The following is a 6000-nucleotide window of genomic DNA, read 5'->3' as shown; positions in this document are numbered from 1 at the left end:
TGGGGATAACTTTCAGTCCAAAGTAGCAACCTTCTAAATCCAGCTTAGATGCGAGGCTCCCACTGACACAGGAACAGACAGTGGCCCTTGTTTATTCTCCTGTGTTCAGATACTTTGTCATTTCTTTTGTATCCTGATCATCACTTCTGCTTTTCCAATTCAAACTAAAGGGAGTTTAATTCTGTTTTGGAGAAGCTGTAGTTAGTGGTTTCTTTTCATGGTTTGCCTAATCTCTTAAAGCTGGTGCTTACATTTACCCAAATGGACTTTTCTTTAATACAACAGTGCCGTATCCCAGGGCTTCTCCTTCCATATCTGCTCCCCAGGAGGCCCCGTAGAAATGGGTGCTGGAGACCCAGCCCCTCTCCGTGTGCCGTTTTCTTTGAGTCCAAGGTAGGTTTGGCTCAGAGAAGAAAACGGGCCTCCGGTTTAGGTGCCTCTGATTGCTTGCTTGTGAAATGTTTAATGATAAGGCGCCTTCCAAACTAATTTTACACATTAATAGTTGTAGCTTGAAGTATCACTGCAGTCATAAGAACAAGAAATACTCCCATCAAGTAGATAGGCAGAAAAAAGCCATAAAAGTTTAGTAAAGCGCAAATAAAATGGTGTTGTAAGAATGTACAGTGGGAAATGCTCTCAGTCCAGCCAGATCGGCTGTGGCGTCCTCCTGTAAATACATTTAGCCACGTGTGGCCCTGATCGCAATCACTACTGTGAATTGTTGCTCCAGAATGTTCTTGGGGGCCGATGCCTGGACTGTGCCAGCAGATGAGTCTGATTTGACGTCACAGCAGTGATGTGCTTAACACGACCAGCTGAACTGAGGGGTGGCCACCCGTGCACTCGCCACGTGCAGCCGTTATTCTTGTGATGGAGTTGCATGGGGTGAAGCTTGTCCACCTGGGCTACTTAAAGTACTGGGAACCCAACCGCGGGTGGGTGCCTCCCGACATGAGAGCGGTCTTTTTTTATCCAGTGCCCTCTGGCGCTGCAGACTCTGAGTCCACGGGGAGACACCGGAGGGCTCTCCTGGGCCATGGTGGTCACCGAGTAGGTGGTTGCTCATTGCTTGTGGAGTGGTCCATGGCCTGTGAGTTTATTCCCCGGGTCTGTGCGGGAATTTTCCCCGGGTCTGTCTGGTGAGGTTAACCAGTTCACAGCTGGGCACTTACCCCTTACACAGGTGACACTAGTTAAAGTGGAATCTATATTAGTTCACACGGGAGTGTGTGAGGAGCTGGGAGGGTGGGGAGGTTTGGCCCTAGCGCTGGAGCCCGGGCTCCTGACGTTCTGCGTCTTCCTGTTGGGCCATCAGGGCCGCTGTGGGTCCTGAAGACAGTAGGTGCCATATGGACCAGGGGATGCAGAAGCCACTAGAGGCTGCGGGAGGGAAGGAGATGGTCGCTTCCACAGAGCCATCCCTGCCGACACCTCGACGTTAGCTGGTGGGACCTGTTTTGGACTCCAGCTTCCAGAAATGTGAGAAAATAAGTCAGTGTTTAGGGCGCTAAATTTGGGGTGATTTAGTGGAGAAATAGAAAACTAGCCCACAAAGGTGCACGCATTAAGTGTGCTCTGTCCAGGTGTTCACAGTGGTGTGAGGGGGATGGCATCAGGGTTCTGGGAACTGTGCAGTTTTACTGAAGGAAGGGGGCTCACCACACCTTTCCTCATGTAACTGAAGGTATGTATGCCTGCCACACCGCCCGGGAGATAGGGTCTGGAATTCTGACTTTATTTCTTATGGGAACCAAGCCATAGTCAGAACACAGTGAAGGCTGAAATGAGCTTCCTACAGCCTGAACTGGGAAGAGGAATCGCAAGTAGTTTGTGTTTTTCTACACAGACCTGTCCTTTCAGGTTTTGTTAAGTTCTGGAAAAAGGGAGAAGCCAGGCACACCTCGGTGAGGGACAGTGTTTCTGGAGGTGGTGCGGCTTCAGCCTGAACGTGGCTGTGTGGCTGGGAGGCTCAGAAACTGCCCTCCAAGGGCACTCATCTGTTCCTTATTGCACTAATACCTCATTTACAGAAATGACAGAGCAGTGCGGGAGGCTTCTGGTCTGGATGGGTTTGTGGGGGCCGAGGTCACGGGGTGTTGTCCCAAGTGCTTATCCTGATCTGGTAGAGGCTCTGTTCCCAAATAATTATTCCACAGTTTCAGAGTCTATATCTGAGGGATAATCTTTTAACTTTGTTGCATAAAAGCAAACAAAGTATGTCTTGAGGGTCTAAAAATCCATTTAGTAGTCATGGCTGTAAACTCAAATATGGGGCTTGGGGATGGAGTGAAAACCACCGTCACCTGGCGTGGACGCTGCGTGGTATTTTTAGCGTGGTGGCCTGCTCGTGCCTTGAACTCTATCTGCAGTGTGAGCAACAGCTGTGCAGTTGAGAAATGTGGGCAGGTCACCTTGCTCCTCCAGGGGCCTGCGGGCATCCGGGTGAGGGGCCTGGGATGAGGCCACATCAGTGGGAAGGAGCTTGATTGTTCAGCAGATATGTCTGCCTCTACAGGCCTGAAAGCCAGCCAGAACCCAGTTTTCCTTTGGTTATCTAATGCCAGAAAAAAACCTGTTTCTTGGAGATTCTCGTAATTTATATTAATGAACCATTTGACCGTAAATAAAATGTTATAAATGCATGAGGCTTTACAATTTGGCAGATGTGTAACTCACATGTCATTATATCAAACTGTTGAAGATACTTGTTTCACTTGAAGGTTTTTTAGCATTTTATGTGCAAACCAAATGCCAGTAGGATTTTGAAGGAGTATTTTGGAATTTTAAACACAGTGGGACAGTGCTGGGTCTCTGGGATGCTGGTGAGGTGGACGTGACCTCAAGCTCTTGGAGCTTGCAAGCAGGATTCCTAAATTGTCACACCTGCAGTGCTGGAAGTCAAAGTGGATTTCTCTAAATGAGGTATTAGTGCAATAAGGAACAGATGAGTGCCCTTGGAGGGCAGTTTGAGCCTCCCAGACACCCCAGGAGGAAGCGGGGGAGGGGGGCAGTTACCCACCAGAACCTGGATGGTGGACCGTGTTTGCTGGTGGCCCTGCTTGGCAGGTCATTACGTGCAATAAGAAACAGGTTAGTGCCCTTGAGAGCGGTTTCTCGGCCCCTTCAGAACTGCAAGTGGAAGATGCCCCAAGGTCGGGGGGTGGGAGTTCGGTTATCCACAGGAGCCTGGATGATGGAGCTGGGTTTGCTGGTGGTGCTGCGTGGCAGGTCATTACATGCAATAAGGAACAGGTGACTGCCTTTGAGGGCGGTTTCTCGGCCTGCTTCGGAACTGCAAGTGGAAGACGCCCCAAAGTGGGGGTGGTGGGGGTGGTGGTCCATTATCCAGTGGGGCCGGATTTGCTGGTGGCCGCTGCATGGCAGGTCACTGCGTGGAGCAATGGGAGGTGAGTGGAGTGGGAATAGAGGATGCACCCTCCACAGCTACTGCTGGGAGTTGGCTCTGGTAGCAGAAGGGGCATAGAGGGATTCCTATCAGGGGCAACACAACTGGGGTCCCACGTGTGCTGGACGCCGAGGTGTGGCTATATGTGATCTCAGTCTCCACAGCCGCCCTGGTGAGTGGGTTCAGTTACCTTCCATCTCACATTTGAGAAATCTCCAGGGCTCACATCACAGCTAGGTGGGTTAGAACTAATGTCTCAGGCAGGACGTTGGCCCCAGAGCCCAGATCTTACCCCCCGTCTTTTGAGTCCACCAAGCTTGTAGAGAGGGGTGTGTGGTGGCGGGTGGTGGCTGAGAAACCAACACAGTAGAAGGGGGGAAGGAAATCAGGCAGGAGACACAGGCAGTGCTTAGGAGGTCTGCACGGGGTCTGGGTGTGGGGGGCACCTCTGGGCCTGTGAACCCTGTTCTGTGCTCCTGGCTTCCCCAACCTTGGCCCTCAGCCACATGCTGCGTGCTTTAGGTGAAATCTCAGTCCCTCGTGTGGTGCAGGCATCTTTTCTCCCTGGCTTTGCCTGTCCTTAAATCACGGAATCTCAGTGGGGATGGCGGGGTGGTTGGTGGTCCATGGAATTTGCCCTCCACCTCCCCATCCTTGTCCTGTCTGGCCTGTTACCTGAATCTTTGTCTCTTCAGAGCCTGCAAATGAGTGGAGGCCACGCCATGGCAGCCTCTTGCTGACGACTTCTCAAACTTTATTAATCAGAATCGTGTTAAATGCTGATTCCTAGGCACCCCATTAGACTCTATGCCTGCCTGGCATGGGTACTTTGGGGAAGGTACAGAGGGTTGCTGGGCTATTCCAGGAGGGAATTTGCATTTGTAGAATGTCCACTGTGGTCCTTCCAGCACTCTACTTTCCACGTGCACGTGGCATTAAACCTGGAAGGCCCCTGGGTGTTGTGCTGGTGAGGAAGCCCCGGCTGGACGAGGGGCTGCTGGGGCTCGGACTTGATTCCTGGGCTGGGGGCTGCGGGCTTGTTCTCTTCAGTGGGCCTGCTGATGGGATGGGAAGTCCTGCTGTGCACTCAGGGGACGGTGCAGAGACAGGCTCAGGAAAGACAGACCATGGATTTAAAAATTCCTGCTGGAAAATCTTTTATGAGCAAAGTAATTTGCATCTAACTGTAGACAATCATTGCTTGAATAATTGGTTTGTTTACAAAGTTGGTCCTATGAACAGATTAAAGTTTTCATTCATGCCTCATCTATAATGTAAATAGGAGCTATTACTGCAACCTAAGTTAGCTTTAAATTTCATATCAGATTGCAGTCCAGATTACAAACAGCTGCTTGATAATCTAATTGATAAAACAGGAATTTAGTGCTTGGAACCCAGAGTGAAGGAACAGAACTGCTTTGGCTTCTCAAAAGCGTGTGACTGAGGTGTGACCTGGGGTGAAGAGAAGTGGCTGGAGTCATTACACTCGAGGAGATGATCTGCCCCAGCCTTTCTCAGCTGTCTTCTGGACAAAACAAAAGGGTGATAAATGGAAAAATTCAGCACAGAGTTCGTCTACGCCCTGAGCTTCTCATACGGTCATTAATGGGCTGTATCTGTGAAGCCTCCATACAGGCACAAAGGAATTAGGCTAGAGTAAGGTGGCCGGTGACCTCTGGCATCTGGACCGCGTGTTATTTCCTAAAGCCCTTTTGGGTGAAATGACAGTGGCAATGTCGTTGTTCGGAGGAGTGTAATCTCACGTATGAGATGCAGATTTTAAACACAAAGTCAGGAAGCTTGGTGGGAGTGGCTGTCTTCCAAGTGGTTTTCTGTGCTGCCATGGATGAGGCGTGGATGTGTCGGCTGTTGGTGAGATCCACTGGTGAAGGGGCTAAGCAAACCGTGGAGGTGGGGGGGTGTGAAGCTACATCTCTTCTGGCATCCCAAGTAAATACATTTTGTAAAACTTGTGAATTTGACCCTGACCCTAACCCTGAGTGTTGAAGTCTGGTGCAGTGTCTTGTGCCCTCTTCTGCATTGAGGGTGAGTGACTGTAAATGACCGATTCCTCGGTGGTGAAAGTTCAAATTTAGCTTCCCTGAGGAAGCCAGACCTCAGTCACCCGTTATCTCCATTAACACTGCGGCCCCTACGCGGGTGGCTGCAAGTTTCCAGGCCTTCCTTGGGGAAGCAGCCGTGAGGTGCTTGATGATTTGATAACATCAGCCACCTTCTGTCTTCTGTCTCATCACGGTACAAATGATTTTCCTACAAGGAAATGGATCTGGTTTCTTCCCCGATCTTTGGAAGAAGCAGCCCGCCTAGGGACTGCACCGTCCTCTGCACTTTCACAGCGAAGCCTGTGTCTGTCTCAGAGGAGTGTCACATGTGTCTTGGGATTTGCCTCCTTAATTCTTCCTGCTTTTGAGGGCTCGGGTAGCTCTGCCTGTTTCACCTGGGATGAGCAGCGGGTGGTCTCTGGCTGCTGTTGGACTAGGGCTTGGGGGTCGTCATCACATCCGGTGGCCTGTCCAGGTGAGCATCATTGTCTTTTGCCTGTTGGCTGAGGCAGCTGTGATGCCGGGGGG

The sequence above is a fragment of the Trachypithecus francoisi genome, unplaced genomic scaffold, assembly GCF_009764315.1.
Source record: "Trachypithecus francoisi isolate TF-2019V2 unplaced genomic scaffold, Tfra_2.0 Contig00783, whole genome shotgun sequence".
NCBI classification, from domain to species: Eukaryota; Metazoa; Chordata; class Mammalia; order Primates; family Cercopithecidae; genus Trachypithecus; species Trachypithecus francoisi.
The sequence above is the reverse complement of the archived record's forward strand: the minus strand, read 5'-3'. Positions refer to the sequence as shown.